Raw genomic sequence first — 20363 nt, 5'->3', positions numbered from 1 at the left:
GATTCCACAAGTAACTTCCAAACATGAAGATTTGTCGTCACCAGACAGCGCAAATTGTTGGTGGTTTCCTTTATAGCTTTTCAGCCTGTTTAACAAAATGCCTCCGGTGTCGTACTTTTCAATTTCATTGATTAACACGTCGTGATCTATGGTATCAAATGCTTTTCTTAATCTATAAAGACTCACACTGTTTAGTTTTTTATTTATTTCATGTTTTGTCTCACTATTCACACCAGTCATGGTGTTTTCTGTTTCAGTCTGGCTTTTTGTGAGACCCATTAGTTACTGATCTTACTTCAGGACTCCATAGTCTTTGACTATCTCAGCCAAACTGAAGCCATATTCATAAAGCTACTTCTTATGTCCTATTTTAAATAGAACAAGTTACAGCTAAAGTTGAGGATATTTATTAGACTCTATGATTTCTATCAAAGATGTTTTGTTGTTTGGGATGACCACATTTTGTAGATCAGATCGGAGAGCTCCTGGGAAACACCCCACAGTACTCAGGAGCATGGTCTGTATTTTCAAAATCAATTTCTGTCTCACAGTTGGTTGCGGTGCCACTGAAGTCATCAGGGTCACGCACCTCCCTCCATAGTCGTTTGCCAGCCGCTTCCAGCTGAAAAATGGAGCTTTCTGGACCAGAGGGGTATATGAACAGAGATAGCTTGACACAACCATTTGTTTGGCTCAGGTGAATACAGCCGGACAGCAACACAGTCCCTGCTCTGCAGCAGGGCTTGCACTATGGCCAGATCCTACCGGACACTCATTCCTCAAAGACGCTGCGAAAGCTCTGCTCAGATACACTGTATTGTACAATATGTATAAAGACACAGCTGGTCTTGAGTATTTACTGTACATATTTTACATTTATGGTCGAGAGTTTAGCTGAGAGTGTTTTTGTCAAGGTGGGAGGGTAAGTTCATAGCATCATCTGTCTGTTTTAGTGACCTTTTGCAGACAACTGAGTGCAGAAGATTTTGTTAAACCTGAATGTTTTAATAATAAGGGATATGTTTTATTCTTCACATTCACTAATCAAAATGTGTAAAACAAATACTGGCTAAATAAAATAAATATAGATTGCTCGTTGTTGTTTCTTCATGCGGTACTACAGGTGTAAAAAAAGGAATTTTTAAACAGGAATATAATACTCATGTTCTGTATGACCTACATAAGCAAACGAGACCATAAGCGAGAAGACTGGCTATTTTTTATTCTAAATGGCTGCCACTGGGTCCTTTTCTCCTTGAAATCAGATGAAACAAACCTGCATTTGCATTTGGCAAAGTTACAGTGAGTAGTATGTTAGCCAGATAAAAAGAGAGAAGATTTTTATTTAGATAATTTTACTTTTTGCTTGTCATATTCTTTGGTTTTGGCAGTGGAAACACTACCACTTTTGTCCACTAGGGCCTCCAAAATCAATACAATCCTCCCCTACTTACATGTTCCTCATATGTAAAAGTAGCAATAACACAATGTAAAAATATTTCATTACAAAAGCACAGAAAAGTAAAAAAAAAAAAAAAAAAAAAAGTAAAGTACAGTACAGAAATACCAGAAAAATATACTTGAATATCAAAAGTAAAATATGTATTTTTAATGTTGGTGAGCTATACTTTTAGCTACTTTACATACTATTGGGCATTTTAATGTGTAACAATACAGAACATTTTACAAAAAGATTATGTTTTGTTTATAAAATCTTAATCTGCAAAGTATCTACTGCAGTAGAGAAAAAAAAAATCCAATATTTACCTCTGAAATTTTCTGTACTAGAAGTGTGGAGGAAGTTATACATGGAGATAGTCAAGTACAAGTACCCCAAAATTCTACGTAAGCACAGTACTTGAGTAAATATACTTAGTTACTTTCTACAAGGGCTGCAACTATTGATTATTTTCATGAGTTTCTAAACACAAAAGAAAAAAAAAAAGTTGGAGGTAACTGCAACTTAAATATTTGGAGTTAGTGTTACATAAGCCAACTCAAATATTTTTAGCGAAAGCAACCCTCTCATTGCATTGCATTGTTGGAAGAACTGAATAATTTTAAGTTTAATAACCCATTACTTCTTGTCCAGGAAAGCCCATATTAAGTTTAATAAACACAAAAGAAAGAAAAATCTACTGAAACGCAACATTTTTAGCTTTAAGTTATAACAATTAATTTCGATTAATAAATGAGAATATTCTTATTTCATTATTTTACAGTGTAATCGATGCAGCTCTACTTTCAACCACTGTGAACATCTCTTATTATACTGAAACACAATACAGCAGAGAACATATCACTGCCTTTGATGACAGTTGTCTCGTCTTATAGCATCCCATGACACTCTTCCTGTCCATCTCTATTATTCACTTTGTCTCAATATAAAAGATTCTACCCTTACAGTGAAAAATCTTACAATCACCACATGCATCTGTGAATAATATCACAGTAATAAATAGAATGAGCTGTAAAGAACATTAATGCTGCTGACAGTGATGTTCTCATGCTCACATTCATCCCTCTGCTTGTTCTTGACTGTGTCCTGTGCCTTCACGTAAAGAGTTTTGCTGTAACTCTTGTGTCCACTGTCACACCGCCGTAATATTCATTGCTGCGTACGGGTATGGACAGAAACAGCCCGGCACCTCGAGTGTAATGAATTTGAATCTGTGGCTGCATGGTTCAGTATTAGTCTGGGTTACTGCTCAGCCCTGCAGGAAATGAATTGCCCTTTATTTAACATTACAAATTACAGGTGACCCCCAGTGAGGAGAGCTGTGAGTTTGAAAGGTGCGACAAATAGATTTAGAGGGGCAATGATTCCCTCCTAGATTCCTGTTGTGCAAATGCGAGAGATTAAATGACAGAGGATATTAGGAAATAATTTGTGATTCCCACTGTGATAAACGTAATGCAGTTAGGAGACAATGAATATGTCTGTTTTCGTCACAATTAAATCAAATTAAGTATTAGATTACATTACGCTGATTTGTTGTATTGCAAATTGTCATGTTGACGGTGCTGGCAGAAGGCAAATGAGGATATAAGGTTTGCATTGCTGCAGGGGTGGATTTGTTGGAGATTACAATGTGCTGGTGTAAGTGATTCAGGTCTGAGCACCTTCATTAGACATTCTGGACCCTGTGGTTAGGATTAAAGGGATAGTTTGTAGTATTTGATGTGGGGTTGTTTGAGGTACTTATCAATAGTCGGTGTATTACCCTCAGTAGATTCCGGTCAGCAAACCCAGAGAAGGGTACCGGTACAGATGCAATGAACTGCTGTGAACAGAGTCAGCATCAAAGGGTATTTCAGCCATTTAAAAAAGGTCCACTTAATAAAAATCATTATACAACTGTTAGTTTTGACCAAGTAATTTGACTGGACGTGAGGCATCCCATGAGTACTGATATTCAGTACAACAGCACTTTTAACTACATGTATCTCTGCTTTACAGGTGTTATAATCAGTCCCTTAATGTTCCAGTGACTAACAGGAGGACACCACAGACACAGAGTCAGATTTTGAGCTGTTTATGAGGGAAAATACATGCAGATGTCTTATGGCTACATAATTATTTGCATAAATATAGTCTATACATGGTTTAAACCGATAAATGATAAGATTGGTCTGTTCTGACGATCAGAAGATTAATCTGTTAATTAAGCTTCTTAAATCAGCTAAAGTAACATACCTGCTATCATAAAATCCTGTGTTTGGCTCATTTGTTTTCAGACCACAAACAAACTGCAGCAGAGTCTGTTAGGAAACAGACTAAGACCCACCGCTCTGCTGTGGTAATGTGTAGCTAGCAAGCAAACATTACTGTGCAGAAAAATATTTGTTTTGCTTGGCAACAGTGCAGTGGCAGAACTATTAGTAACTAAATAAACTAAGAAATCATAATCTGTTGTCCTTTACTGTTAACTAATAAATGGTGCTTATAGAATCATTGTATTAAAGCAATATCACAGTCGGGGTCATGCTGTTGTACTGAATATCAGCACAGCTGTGACTGAATCACAGCCATGCTGATATTCAGTAAAACAGCACCCTGTCTGGTGTGATACTGCTAATGTAGAATATTTTCACCACTTTACCTTTGTCTTTTTTGGAAGGAAACCACCATCATGTGAACAAAATATCGCTCTCTCCAAACTAACCAGACCCCATTGACGAAATCACTAATTTTACTTTGCAGAACATGGGAGTTGCTGGGCTACTGTTGCCTCAATTGATTGTTTTGTTTGTGTTATTGTGTGAGTTTGGTGAATCTAAACTAGCCTTTTGAAACACTGAAGTCACACAATAACACAAACATACAACCAGATCAATGCAGTGGTGGACCAGCAACTCCTCTGTTCTGTGAAGTAAAATGACTAATTTTGTCTCAGGGGTTTGTTTGATTTAGAGAGGGCGATATTTTGCTTATGTAACAGTGGTGTCCTGTCAGCAAAGTAAATAGTAAAATATTCTAAATATAGCTTGCACTTAAACTGATATTGATTTTCTTAGGTGGACCTTTTTTCAAGTGTCTAAAATACCTTTTGTTGCTGGCCATGTCCACAGTGGTACATCGCTTACAGTAGCTTTCATGCTGATGCCCATCTCTGCTTGTCCAGACTGGGGGCGTGTCGACTGCCTTCAAAAACACTGACTAATAATTACATCATTCAACCCCACTTCAAATAATCTTAACTATCTCTTTACATCCTCACTTTTCACTCAGTGTGGTCTTTAACTAAACTAAATGCTGCACAGTGAAATCTTCTTGTCAGCATGGTGGATGAGTCATGCAGCGGCCACTTTTAACTCTTTTCTCTGAGAGATTATTCAGCCATGAGTTAACCACATCAGTCGCATGTTAAGATCATATTACCTCAGAGATAAATCCATCAGTCCCTGCACAGACGTATCAAGGCAAATGTGTTCAAACCACGCTTTACACCATTTTAGGCTCCCTCTCCAACCATTGACTTGGCCTGTTGAGTAATGAAGTGTTGGAGTTCAGTAATGAGACTGTTTACAGGGCGTGCTTGTTTCACATGAATCAAGCCCAGTGTGTGGTTAGATAAATACCAGCTTGGCCCTGCACGAAGCCAGTCAAACCTTCTCCTCTGCTCAGGAAATGGCAGCCAAATTCCTGTGGAATGAATGAAGAGGAAATCTGCGAGTGGCAGCCTACCACGAGACCGCTCTGAAAGGAGAGGGTGGAAAAGCCGTGGCCCTTCCTCTGGCGTGGACCCGGGCCAGGGCTCACTAGGTGAGACTGATGGAATAATAATACACATCCTGAGTGTTCTTTTCATTAGCAGCACGGTTTCATGTTTTTCATCATCCTGCTGAGAGGAATGGAGAGACCCTTATTTCTGAGCTGGACAAATTACCCTTTCCCCTCTGGGAGATGCAGCTGCATTCAATATCGTGTATGTGTGTCTCCACCGTATGTGTGTGTGTGATTCTGTGTCAGTGTGTTTTAGGTGGGGGTCGTGGCTGGATACAGGGATTTCCTGGGGAAATAATAATTAACCACAACATGCACACAGGGCCGGCGATAAATGCTTGGCCCGCTCACTAAATATTGTTTTTTACAAGCGACCAGGTAAGTGGATTCATCTCATTTCCTACATGAGATTTAGATGTGAGGGGAACTTCCATTAGGATATAAAGAGTATTAGTTTAAAGCCATGACCTCAATCTGTCAGTTGTGTAAACTTATCAGTCCAGGCTGTTTGAACTGAAGTGACAGCATGGCCATCTGTATTTAGAACACATTATCGGTGATTCATATTAGCCCTTAACCAACGCAATCCCCCCATTAACTCCACCTGCAAACACCTCATATCCCATGTGACCTATTTTCCCAATTACCAGCGCCATTACTCTGCACTTCCCTGCCACATCAGCCATCAGCAGACATCCAGATTAGAGCAGATTTCATAGAAACTCCTCTGACGGCTACATTAGTGTACATTTTTCTGCACTCTTATTACAGAGCACAGAGAGGAAGAGTTACAGCGCCTCTCAAATGAAACAGGCTTGAGTGATAAATCTCTCGCACTAATGCACACGCTTAAGAGTTTTTGACTGTAAATAAAGTCATGGGAGACATGCTGTACTTACATGGGGAAAGCCTTGAGGAAATGGCTTCTCCCTTGAAAGAACATATGGGTGTGTATGCCTGCAGCCAATCAGGGTACAAGTTGAAAATCCCCCCTTTTTTCTCCCTTGAAGCCCTCGCGAAGGCCTCATTGCTGTTTTAGAACTTGTGAGTGCAGTGGTGTAAACCAACATTCAAAGGGATAGCTAGGATAATTTGATGTAGGGTTTTATGAGGTACTTATCGATAATCCATGTGTTACCTACAGTAGATGGCAGTCGGCACACCAGTTTGGAGAAGCAGAGAGGTGCACGAGCTCAGAAGCTAAGCAATGCATTGCTGTGGACAGGGTCTGCAACAAAAGGTATTTTGGACGTTTAAAAAAGGTAGACCTAAAAAATAAATCAATATCAGCATAAGTGTGCGTTATCTAATGGGAAACTGACATGATATAAGCCAAATTTTGTTGTCTCTAAACTAATCAAACTGTTTAATTGTATGACTTTAGCGAATCTGAACTATCAAGTTACACAATAACACAAACAAATTGCCAACTGAGGCAGTGGTACACCAGTAATTAACACGCGCTGCGAGATAAAAGATTTTGCCTGTGGAGTTGAGTTGGTTTGGAGAGAGTGATTTTTGGTTCATATAAAGGTGATTTCCCATCAGAAAAAGGCCATCTGACAGCGAGGTGAAGCGGTGGAAATATTCTAGATGTAGCGTACACTTAATCTGATATTGATTTAGGTGGACCTTTTTTAAGCGACTAAAATATGTCGTACTGCTGACCCTGTCCACAGCAATTCATTACTTAGCTTCAGCGGTGGTACTCCTCTCTGCTTCTCCAAACTGGGGGCGTGCCGACCAGCATCTCCTGGAGGTAAAACACTGACCACTGATAAATACGTCATTGAACTCATTATCAAATAATGCAAACTCCTCCTTTACCATACTTCATAAAAAATAAGACTTGTTTGTTTGCTTTCATTTCTCCCTGAAAATCAAAGTATGATAATCTTTTCAATAATAAAGCATGTGGAGCAAACAGCCATCTGAATATTTGTCAGATAACTGGGATGACAGTTCATTCCGGGTCAATATATTGCTTTTCATCATGATCATCAAAGCGTCATCCATCTCTCTGTGCAAACACTGGTGACACCTTAATTGCCTTTGATAATACATTCATCCTGTCAAAACGAGGCGATAATCAAGTCGTTTCCACAGCAGCCATCGATATCTGCACTAAATCAGCGTTCATCCAATGGAAAAAAAAGATGTTACAGTAATACACCTTCGAGGATAATCAGGGCACATACTTTTTTTTTTGGTACGATACATTTGTACACAAATACAAGCTGCAGAACCATGGATGTTCTGCCAATACTTTTAATGGCCTTTAATGAGACATGTGCACTATAGCCTGAGGATGAAGGATGTAGAGGCGGTTAGTAATAAACAATCTTGATACAGATGAATCAGATGAATGATGATACAACTCCTCAGTTATTTTGGGTGGAAAAACTATGTCATGGTGATGTTTTGTTAAGTACCTGGCACCTATTTAGATAATTCTTTACTGCAATTTTGTGTTACCTAACATGCACACAGATACCAATATGTTTGTCTGTGATAAAGGGACACTTTTTCCACTTTTCATGTCATGTAGTCAGTTGAAGCAATAAATTCCTCAGTGCTGCTATGCTGCACAAGAATGCTGAGTTCTCCCGCTGCAAAATCTGTTGAACTACTGTCTATTTCAGCCTAGTCTCTCTGACTCTAGTCTCTCGCTGAGTAACTAAATCAGATAAATGTTTGTTTTTGCACAAATGAAGAGGTCCAGTGTGCAAAATTTACAGACATCTTGTGGCAGAATATGGCAGAAATGCAATATAATATTCATAAATATGTTTCCATCAGTGTATAACCATCTGAAAATAAAAACTTTTGGTACCTTAGAATGAGCCGTTTAGATCTACAGAGGGATCGATTTCTCTTCCTGACAGGGTCTTGTGCATTTTTCACAACCTTCACAGCTACTGCAGGTTCTCCGAAAAGCTTGGAAGGGGAGGATGAGGCAAGGGGTTTCAGTTGGTTGCAGTTTGAAACCTCACCCCTAGATGCCAGTAAATCCTCCACACTGGTCCTTTAAGTGCATTAAGAAGGAGCATTTTAATGGCCTATATGAACAGGAGGAATGATTACAACAAGCAAAATCTGTTTGATTTATATGTGTATGTGAGTATGCATGATTAATTGCATGCAACTGCTTATAGCAGGCAGATCGGCCTAATTTCTCTCTTATTACACTTTTTGTTCTTTTCTGAAGTGTGTATATTATGTTGAAATTAGCTGTATTCCCCATGTCTACACAGTTCTGAAAATAAGGTCAAATAAGTGAGAAGTTAAGTTTATGTACACTGTATATAGCTCTGAAAATGATCAATTATTTATTTATAAAGTTTGCAGAATAAACAACTTATAATTCGACGTATTTTAAATATACTGCTGCTCGTGTAAGAGTTTCACATTGAATTTCCTGGCACTTAAACTCAAGGTTCTGCAGGCTGGCAATGTATTGACTATTTAGATTAGCTTTCACTGGAGTGGAAACCACCTTCACGCAGACCATCAAGTGCTAATTGGTTTGGAATGGAGCAAAGGTATCAAGGAACAGATTCCAGATGACACACCAGTGATGGAAACATCCTTTAAGTGAACGTAGCAGTCGGCTCCAGCATACTGCACCATGCTTCATCTGCTCAGGACGTCTGATTACGCAAGCAGACTGAGTGCCAGCTGAAGCACAGGGTTCCTCTGTAGCGTACTCGTTGGGTTTAATGAAGTGCACTGCTGCAGTTTCAGTTCTGCTCTGGGTCTGTGTGAGAGTTATCTGCCCTGCATGTATGTGGGAAAGTATGTGAGGCGGCGACGTCCCAATGGGATACAGTACAGATGGAGCAATTAAAGGCGAGCCACAACAATTGTCTTTTTTGAGCCAGACATATTGGAGAGTGAGTAGGAACAATGCAGCCCGTTTAGAATATTTTACTGAAGTTCACAGAAAACAATATAACTAGCCACAGGAGGATGGAAAATCTGAGGCTGCAACTGAAATAGCCAGCAAGTCTGTGTTGTTCAGGGATTTCTATATTTTGCTGTTAAGTGCATCATGAAAGTGAAACTGTGTGTTTATGCGGTGCGTCTATCCACCGTTAGTTTTATTTTAGTTCTCTATGATAAAACAAGTCATAATACATACCTTTATAGTTATGAATAAGATTTTTTAAGTTGTAGATCACCTCAAGGTCAAAAATCCGTATTTTGCCTTTTTTTTTGTGTGTAGTGTTATTTATCCATTGTTTTGGTGTGAGTTGCAGACTTTTGGAGATATATAGATGTCTTTTGGAAATAATTGAGCTAGATGGAAATTGGCTTGTGGTGCTCAAAGCACCAATAAAATTAATTTGTGAAAAACTCGGCAGCAATGTCTCTTTCCAGAAATCATGGTCCAGTTTTTCAAAATAATCCACAGACCAGAGGAGCTATTTTCTTTCTATACTGTTCACCAACCATATCACTGCACAGAAGCAATCATGCATCTACTCATGGATGAGAGGCTCGTGTTCCTGACAGATGCACTTATGCCTTACAGCAAATGACTTTCGAAGAGATATCTCTGTCTCAGACAGGTTTCCAGTGTTGGACTAATAATCATGAGAGTTTTACAAGCGGTGCGGTGCACTCCTGTCATTCCAATGTTTTGATGCAAAGTAGTCATAATAACTGAGACTGAGCTCTCTCAAGTCAGTCATAGAAGAACCATAAAAAAACAGAAATCTGCAAAAGAATGAAAATAAATGTGGAATTATAAATAGTTAGCTTGATGTTGCAAATATCTTAATAGTTCATCAAATAATATATAATTTCTAAAGGAATGTAGCTGTAAATGACCCTGCAAGATCTCTGGTCTTCAAGAAATCTTAGTCTGTGAGACACTGAGCTGTTGAGTTTTTTAAGGTTCAATTACATTGGAGAGAAGGCAAATATCTCTGGCTGATAGCTTCAAAACTCTGCAACTCCCACAAAAACATCTAGATGTATAAATAACACTACAGGTAAGAGGGGAGATATGTATTTTGGATTTTGGGGTGAACTATCCCTTTAACTTTTTACTCAGTGGTTTGCAGTTCACCGAAACCCAAAATCCTATACTGGTTGTGTCCTAATGAGATGATTTATGCGCTGCATGTTGCAAAAGAAGACGCCCTTGCTCCCACGTCTATCAGAGATCATTTTGAAGAGCAGACCAGCCTCTCAGATCGTCCTCTAATAGGCTGACTCCTCAGCTCAGTGGGAGGGGGGGCGACAGCAGGAGGCAGTTGTTGGGAATTGTATTTTCTCTCTCATCATGGGGTCCTCTCCCAGCTCGCTGAGCTCTGGAGGTGTCTGTGCTGAGGTTGATGATATCAGGTTATAATTAATACAGAAATCAAATTCCACCCACTTTGCCTCCTCTCTGATTAGATTATTTTTTGTGTTGATTAACATCATATAGCACGATCTTCTCCATATGAAGTATTTAAACTGTTTACTGTCTGTGCTTCACCCGCTAAAAATAGATACATTCAGCTTGTTTAAGGGTGCAATCCTTTCAAAATCACCCTTATAAGAGCTGACTCATAAAGCCCAAATGTGCCTCTTCGTTCTATTATTCTTTATTCTTTATCCTATTTAATCATAACTTTTGCAATAAACACGATCTCAGCGTGCTAACAGTTATTTTTTGCAGGAGTATCAGTTACCTCTCTGATGTTTTGTACTGGAGGTGTGTTGCTGCAGCATGAAAACAGATGGCTCACACACCAGCCACTCAGCACATCATTCCATTATGGCAATTAAAAGAAGAAGACCTGGTGTGCAGAAAGCTTGGCTGTACAGCATGGCTGAGGGCCATTTGGTCAGCAAGTCCTGTAACTGAACCAGCCCTGCACACACTCCTGTGTTGGAACTACTGTTTTGATTGGCAGCCAAACTCCTATAGCCTCGTTTGTGACTCCATAGTGTGTATGTTAGTCAGTGATTAGGTCACAGCTCTCCCTAATCAAACTTTAGGGGGGAAATCAGTTTGCCTGGGAAGATAGGACATTTCCATAGACTAGATTTACAGGAATGGTTTGGGGAAAATAATCGGTTTCTTGAAGAGTGTTGGATGAGAGAAGTGACAGGTTAGAGGTCTTTGCTATTTAGTGGAAAAGCTAAACTCCAGTCCAGTTAAGGTTTATTAACGTAATACAAGAAAGGGAAGATAAGGTGCTCATACATCTGGAGCAGTAAAAGTCAGAAGAGTAAAAGAATGGTAAGAAATTATCTAACTACATTGATTTAGCTTTTTTTCCAAGAGCTGTTGACATACTATCAGTTTGAATGAAAAAGGCATTATATTAGCTAGTTAGCTAATGTTAGGAAAGATAGCTACCATACATTACAATGGTGCTACTGTGCTATCCAACATTACTATTAGCTCATTATTATCAGTATTGGACCAAAAATGATGAGACTTGTTTTTTATGTTCCTGTGGTTGGGTAGACTGTAGTTATTGAAATTCAGTTATGACAACTGAGGGTAACTTATACCAGAGTAATCTTCTTTAAAAAGTTTATATAGTTTATAAAGTTTATATAAATAAGTATTGTTAACAAAATCTGGCCTCTTCAGTCCTTCTCTTTTCTTTTTTATTCAACCTGGAGGCTTTACAATGATTGACAGGTCTAATAATAGCTAATGTTAAGAGAATATCAAAAAAAAATTCAAACTTAGTTATTTATTGGTAAGCTACAAACTAACAATTGGCTCTAAAACAACAGGCATATGGTTTATTTCATGGCTCCATAGTATGACATTAATGTAACTTGCATGCAAACCATGAGAGTGCTAAACAGTCGGTGTACTACCTGATGGCGCTCTTTCATTAGCAGACGATGTTATCTGTTTTTATTGCAGCTTATTAATGACAAGCTATTAATTGGCACAATTTAATTATCAATCTGCATAATAATAATTTGAGGACGCTGGTTCAGAGTGAGTATAGCAGCAGATGCAAAGACTTAATGAACAGAATTTCATTTTTGGAAAGATGCAGACAAACAGTCTAAAAAGTTCTGAAACAATGAGTAGTAGCTGCAACAGATACACAATCTTGAGCTGCAGTGAAGATATAGATCACGGTGTGACAAATGATTATGATGATTTTGATATTTCCCGCAGACAATTCTACTTTTTCATTTCCTGGTAAATTGTCTCAGCTCCAGTCCTGTCCTGGTGGGCTTCCCTCCCGGTCGCGTCTTCGCTCTGCAGTTTTTATTAAAGCTAACATTTGTCAGCAGGAAGATGGTTGATATGCAAAATGTGGAGCAGCCTCACACCTCACGCTTTAGTTATTCTGGCTGTTTGAGAAATGAGATATGAGGAATGCCCTGCTACGACACAACAGATAAGAGACATGAGTAATGTTCAGAAGATTTTGGTGTTATTACTCTTTATTATATATTTTTTATTTGTACCTGAGTATGTTTTGAAGAATGGAGAAGAATGTCAGTGGAGAGAAAACATTTCATTAACAGTTTAAGGGTGATTCTAATGCTTAAACAAGGATCTAATGAGAATATTATTCTTTTCTCACACAGAAGATGCATGAGAATATTTGATAACAGATCTACTGTATGCATTTACTATATTTTGGTCACAGAAATGTAATAATCTCAACGGAAACGTGTAAAAAATGTAAAAGAAATGGGGTTTGCTGAATTGCAATAGATAATATTTACTACATTGCTCACTGGAGCGTGAATTAATTTGCAGCATTCAGCCACAATATTAATGAACAATTATTTATCACAAATCTGCACCATTCATACTTTTGCTGTCTGCCACACGATGTAATTGCAGCCCAAATGTCAATATATTCTAGGTGTCACATGATCCCATGGAAATTAAATTAATCTAACGCCTTCATGCACAGGATGAGATGAATTCCACAGGACTCATTGTTTCTAGATTTCAAAAGCTATTACTTTCCAATTTTATGTTTAACTCGTTTAATGTAATAATTAAAACATTCAGGCTTTTGCAATGTGATGCTGATGAGATCTGAGTGTGTTTTAGGTCGAGAAATTCAAATAAAACTGCCTGGACTCAGACATACAGCGCATAATATTGGTTTGTACTACCAGTTTGCCCAATGAATTATTATTTATCATAGAACTGATGAACTCAAAGGGACAGATCTGCTTTTCTTCCTCTGATTTTGTTGTCAAACCACATCTGTGATACAATAAGGTACAAAATGGTATAGTTTGAAAGTGAGGCAGTTTCTCTGAATATAATTTCTGCTGGCAAGACGGAGCAAAAGGACCATGCTGTGTGAGGAAATTGTTCTGCTAAGTGACTCTTCCCCTCACATTGCCAGGCAGCATCTCTCCATATAAATGGCCGTCCAGGCTATTTGTCAGGAACACACATCAATCTTGGTGCGTATCGCCACAGAGCCAGGAGGCGAGTCGGTGTAGGCTGCTGTTACCAGTCAGAAATGTGTTGAGCTTGTCTCCTCAGGCCATCCTCACTCCGTACAGTATACAGAGGAACAAAGCTGCAGCCACCGTTCTGAAGACTGGTCACTTTCATTAGAGAAGTCATTAAAGGAATTACAGGAGCCCGGCCATAGATTTTTCTTGGATTATTGTACTTGGATTTAGCTCAATTCATCAAGCATATAACTGAAATGCTGCAGTGAGCGCTGCAAAACTGCAGGAGAGAAAGAAAACTCAAATCTTCTAACATGGTGTATGTGTGATTCTTATTTTTCCACCACTCTTCTTTGCCTCTGTGACTCGCTGATTTCCTTGTGGCCTCTCTAATTACACCAAAGAAGAAAGAGAAAAAAAAAAGAAATGAGGCCAGAATGCTAATCCAGTAAGGAGAAGAATGAATAAACAGGATTTTATAATCAGTCTGCACTTAGTTGTTTTCTGCCTTTTAGAGCAGACTGAACTGTTCAAAGAAAACATTCAACAAGGTGCTGAACTGTCTATCAGACATCTTTTAATCATCCCATATCATCCCAAATAATAAAATCACATAGTTTTATAGAAATCCTGACATGTTCCTGCAAACATCTTACTCTTAAAAATTATAGCTGGCAATATTCCATATTATTCTTATTGTCAGCATATTCAATGAAAACACCAGAACTAACAATGAATAGATCAAACTAACGAGTGTTGTCCTGATATATCATATTCCTCTTTTCCATAGACCTCTATTGTTTTCCGAAGACTATTAAAAACACATCAATGAGGCACATCGTTTATTTTGTTTCACACCATCTTGCTGCTGTGAATACTCACTAGCACGTCAAATCTGTATTAATCAATGTCTCAAAATACTCTCCTCCAAATGCATATTTACTCCTTTATTAGTAATGTTTGCTACAGAGCTCAGTGCCCAGCAATTTTAGGAAAATATTCAGCCTTTTGTAAAATAAACAGTATATTTGTGACCCATTTTTTGAGCCCATCAGTTGGAACCAGTGGGCTTTGGGCCACTCAAGTGCTGTAGACAGTATAGGAAAAATTACTGAGAGATAAGCGTGGGGGGGTTGATCACATGCACTTAAACTGGAAAAAGTTGATATACAAATAAATCAAAAACAATTAGTGTGTGCAGTTATTGATACAGTAACCATTCCACTAGCTACGAGCTATTCTACTGAGTTACTGGAAAAGTTGGGGCTGAACAGACTCAATTAGACAGACAAAATTATTGTTTGCAGATCGCGATTACCTCATCCCACTCACCTTCTTGTAAGCAGGTAGGGAACATGTGGTCACATATTCATATGAAAGTGCTTAATTAGGGTCAGTGTTTGGTTTGTCTGGGCTACATGCAATATGGCGGACTCCATGGGAGAGGACCCTCGTCCTCTGTGGGTATAAAGGGCTCACAATTCTTCTTTTCAGGTGATTATACGCTAATGAACAACATACATATGAATATTATACTCCATTTTTGCCATGTTTTCTGCCAATGTCTCAGACATTTTCTGCCAATAAATTTCTGTAAATCTTGAACACTAGACCTGTAAAAGAAAACATGTTCAAGGAATGGTTATCATTAGTATCGATACCAATATTTATCAATATCGATACTGTTACTAATTTGGTGCAAAAAATAAAGACATAATATGAAATTATGTGAAAAGATTCAACAGTCATTTAATTATTACTTTTTCTAGATATAACAAGTTAAATTCTTTATTGAGTCATCACATTTAGCTGCATTGTAATCATATTTACTAAAGTGAATCCACACTTTACACACTTTATGTGTGTATGTATACTATGTAGCATTAAATAAATACTGATAACAGTATTGTTTGTCCCAAAGTTTATTGATATTTTGATACTGACCAGTCAGGAACCGGTACTGGTTTAGTACCAGTTCTCATCCCGAGTTCAACTAAACCTTTCCACTGAGATGAGAGTGAATAATCAGCAACATAATTTATTGGGAAACGATCGCCTTCTAATAGAGAACTTCATAATGTAGTTTTAGAATTGTTAGATGGAATGTGAGCCGTAAAATGAGAGTAAAATGTCTCTGTAAGACTCGTTAACAGAGAAATCTCATCAAATCTTGGGAGATCCACCCTCAAATACTTGATGAATACCTCCTCCAAAAATCCTTGATTTCATTTTACTCATGCTTTGATAATTAGAGAAACACCAAAAAGTCTTTTGAAATAAAAGCCTGCACATTTCTCAAATCTTCCCCACACTTTTACTGGAGACACTCGAAATAAAGAAACATTTACATCTCTCTTCAGTGTAGTTATTTTTTTAAGGTTTAGGTGTCTGATAATAATCAGTTATCATAAAAGCGACATATCTATATGTGGATTTCCACCAGTTTCCACCTCTGCTCATTTTTCATGCTTATATTGTCATGACCTAGAAGAGTGTGTGTCTGCATGTGTGTGTGTGTGTGTGTGTGTGTATTCAGGGGGATGTTTCTGATCTCGTGTCCTGAGCTGTGGAATAATGTAAGAGCACTGGTGTGTTGCTGCTGCTGCGGCTGGGGGAGCGTGTTGCCATAAAATATTAACGACTTGGAAGCCCAGCCACATGACAAGATGAATGTAATTGGCCCTCGCAGCTCTATCTGTGCATGTTAATGAGATGGGATGGTATTTAAATCAGTCGCGCCCCAGACACTGTGGCTGCAGTCTAGAAAACCACAAACAAAGACGCAGTGAGGGAGCACGGATGCAGTGAGATAGATACAGAAAATGTCACTTATTATTCAGTTTTTGCTGCTAGAATCTTTTATATGATTATTGTTTTTTGTTTGTTTAAGCAGAACAATATTTGTAGCTGAGCCTTTGAATGACTTTTGATTAAAATAATGGAATCTGATAGAGACGTAACTTTGTTTTTCAGAGAATTTGGAGTGCGGGCGAGCTAACAGCGAGCAGATGTCGGGGGGCTGAGAGAAGCTGTGGACAAAAGCCAGACATAAAGCTGAGGTAAAGGTGTGCACCTGCACAGCACCTGTCCTGCCAAGGCGCCGGGGTCAAGCCTCGCCTGTCACCAGTGGTCTGGAACAAAGCTGTACTCTAAAACAAAATGTGACCACCTCAGGAGAAAACACGGGGCTGCGGCGGTAACAGCAAACAACAGCTTGAGGCAGCTCTCCCAGGGGGGCAGGAAAGGCTGGGGAAATTGTAGCAGGTAGCAATAATATAACCTAAATCTTAAAGGAAAAGAAGGCCGGCTCGTGTTCAGCAATGAAGCCCAGTTTAAAGCTTCTATGAGGAACTTTTATATTTTGTTGATTTTGGAGGCCCCTGTGGACAAAAGTGGTAGTGTTTTTACAGTAATAACCACAAAATATAACGTCAAATGTAAAATTGTGTAATATCCTGCTTATTTCTAACTGGCTGCAGTGCTACTCACTGTAACTTTACCTGGAAAAATGTAAACACAGGCTTGTTTAATCTGATCTCAAGTAGAATCTGACCCAGTTCAGTTCACCCCAAAATCAAAAATACTTATTTTTCACCTGGCCTATAATGCTATTTATCCATCTAGATTTTTTTGGTGTGAGTTGCAGGGTTGTGAAGTGATTGGCCATAGTAATGCCTGGCTTTTCTCCAATATAATGGGGCTAAATGGCACTCAGCTTGTGGTGCTCAAAACTCATATTTTAGAATTAAAAAACAGTGTCTCTTTCCAGAAATCATGACTCGGTTACTCAAGATAATCCGTAGACCTTGTTGTGAGCAGTTTCATGTTGGAACTTTTTTCTTCTTGCAGTAGAATCTACCAGAACTACTTTCTACTACCAAGATAATTTTTTTTTTTTTTTTTTTTTTTTTCCAATGTATTTTTGCCACTTTGAGCATCACAAGCAAAGTGCCATTTAGTTTGAATATATTGGCCAATATCTCAAAACTGCAACTCACACCAAAACTTATCTAGATGTATGAATAGCACTACAGTTAAGGAGAAAAGTATGTATTTTTGATTTTGGAGTTAACTTTCCTTATAAGTGTGTGAAATTTCTGGAAAACTGAATGAATAAAAAAGTCTGCAGATGGGAATCTGTGTCACTTTACTTTCATTATCCTGACAACTTTTACCTTTTATGTGACAGCGCTGTGGTCATCCTCACCAGCACCTCATAAAACCACGCTCATGTACTCTCTGCTGCAGTCCTGTGACGCTGGCTGGCTGGACGAAGGTGTGATGTATCAAAGCCCCGGTGTCTCAGACGAAAATCTTGGCATGCTGTGTTTGTATCTGTGCGAGTGTGTGTGTGTGTGTGTGTGTGCAGACTGGGAGAGACCTGACGCCAAAGGGTGGGGGGAGGTGCAGGCAGGAGGACAGATGGTCTCCCTCATGGTGGCTGAAATAAAAGAGGGAATTAGAGGACTCCAAGGTGTACACTCTGACGGCAATTACAGCAAATAGATTGGAAGTGGACCTCCAGGCACCCGGGGAGGCAGCTCCGTGGGGGAGAGCTCCACCTCGCCGCATCTGGTTCATAGCTAGACCCCCCCCCCACCCAAACAAGTCAAAATAAAACCACACACTCTTACTGACCATTAACATAGGACTGTATATCAGAATGAGTGTGTGAACATAAAAAAAAAAGCTGAAAATAAACTTCATGTGCGCTGTAGAGTTTGAAATGGATTTCTATATTACCATTTTTCTTGGTTTGGATACGTGGCTGAAGGATTTGCAAAACCAATTTCAGACATCCCTGGGAGCTGTTTTGGTTAGTTATTCTGCTGCCTGCAGGAGTTTGAAAACAGTCAATTATTTTTGTCTTGCCTGCTTCCGCCCATTGATTCTCAAACGATTTTCACTGCCCCTCCAAGTAAGGATATGCAGCAATTGAATTAAATAAGCCCGCCCAATCAATATAAAATACGTAGCACACATCCACGCTTCTCTTTCATAGCCCGTGGAAACTGAGAATTCATTGCAGATGAAAATGCAAACAAACTAAAAGATACTTTTATAGATCTATGAAAGCTGTTATGAAGTTTATGGATAGCTATCGCATATTTTGAATATAAAATATTTAATGCATTACTTCTGGCGATATTTGTGCACAGGATTTTCAACAGAATTTGGGCTGCGGTCTCTCTTTTCTGAAGCCATTTAGAGCAGTAGGGATCAGCAGATTCCATTAGCCTTGCCCTGTGGCTGAATGAGTGAAATACCATTTAGAGAATGTGTCTCTAACCCCAAAACCTTGTGTTCCCATCAATGCATAAATGATAAAGACACAGTCTAATGAAACAAAAGGCTCCCTGCCAAAGTCGGCCATAAAAATAACATTTGGGTGAGAGGGACCTTAAGCTTATCCATTAACCTCAGAGAAGTGTCTTTACTGTTACTCCCACACTGCCAACGCCACTGAAAGACAACAGTGATAAAACCAAAGTGATTCAACTGCATCACTTTATACCTCAGTTAGTACTTCTGCGATCTATGTTTAAGCTGCAGTGGTCAAACTAGAATCATGATAATTATGAATTTAACTGACATTTGATCTTCACTATACACTATAAAAAAAGGGAGTAAAAAAACAAAACAAAAACCAACATCTGCCAAACAAAAGCTGTAAAAATAATACATTAACAAAAAAAATTCAACATCAATAAAGTGATAGTGCTTAAAGGTTTACAGACAAACAGTTATTTTGATGTTTTTTTCCCTAATTATCGCTATGAGATGCTTTCAATAAAGTGATAGTAATAAACATTTCATAGAGAAACACTGTTATTTTACAGATTTGTCCTAAATTATTAGGATCAGACACCTTAAAGATGTAATCTAGGTTCTTCGTCTCATAAAATATAATCCTCTTCAATCATTACTTCTGAACCTCCTTATGAACCTGTGTGGTGGGGGCTGCCTCTGCAGAGACCCTGCCTTCTGCCAGATCCTTAAATTTTCTCATTCCTTTGCTGCGCTTGGGGCATTTCACCAAACCAAAACGCTGATTTTTGATGCTGTGATGCATTAAGGAAAAGCTCCACCAAATCCTGCTGACTCTACCTTTGAATTAAGCAATAGCACTGACAGTTTTGTAGAGAAACAGTGTGACTATTTTTGCTCTTTTGAGTGAGGATATTTTACTTTATTGTCATCTGACCCTTTTTTAAAGATTTTTTTTCTAAGATCAAACATAGTGAGAGTACCAATAGCTCTGTAAAATATAAGCTTTAAGATTACTGCTAAATATCCTTTATTGAAAACATTTTGAAGGAATGATAAATATCACAATATTTCTTTCATCTATGTTTAAGCCCCAGTGGTCAAACTGGAATCATGATGATTATGAATATTTTATCTCCACTGTAACAAATATGCAACACATCACCACAGATGCCTTTATAAAGGCAGAAGCACAGAAAAAGAGATACTGTAGAGGTTCCTTGTTGGCTTGTTGTGCGCTATTATCGTGTATTCCCACGAAGATTTACACACCAGGCTTAAAACAAAATGAGAAATCAGGTTTGCATTGTATACAATGTAAATAAGGCCGACTTTTGGCCTATGAGTTATGGCCTCCAGAACTGGCTGCTTTCCCTTGTTGCATAAATTCATGAACAGTAAATCACCGGCTTCTGAAAAAACAAAGACAAAAAAAGAGGGAAAAGAAACCGATGCATACACGATA

The sequence above is a fragment of the Lutjanus erythropterus genome, chromosome 8 (genome assembly GCF_056507025.1).
Source record: "Lutjanus erythropterus isolate fLutEry1 chromosome 8, fLutEry1.hap2, whole genome shotgun sequence".
Classification (NCBI taxonomy): domain Eukaryota; kingdom Metazoa; phylum Chordata; class Actinopteri; order Lutjaniformes; family Lutjanidae; genus Lutjanus; species Lutjanus erythropterus.
Note: the sequence above shows the minus strand (reverse complement) of the source record.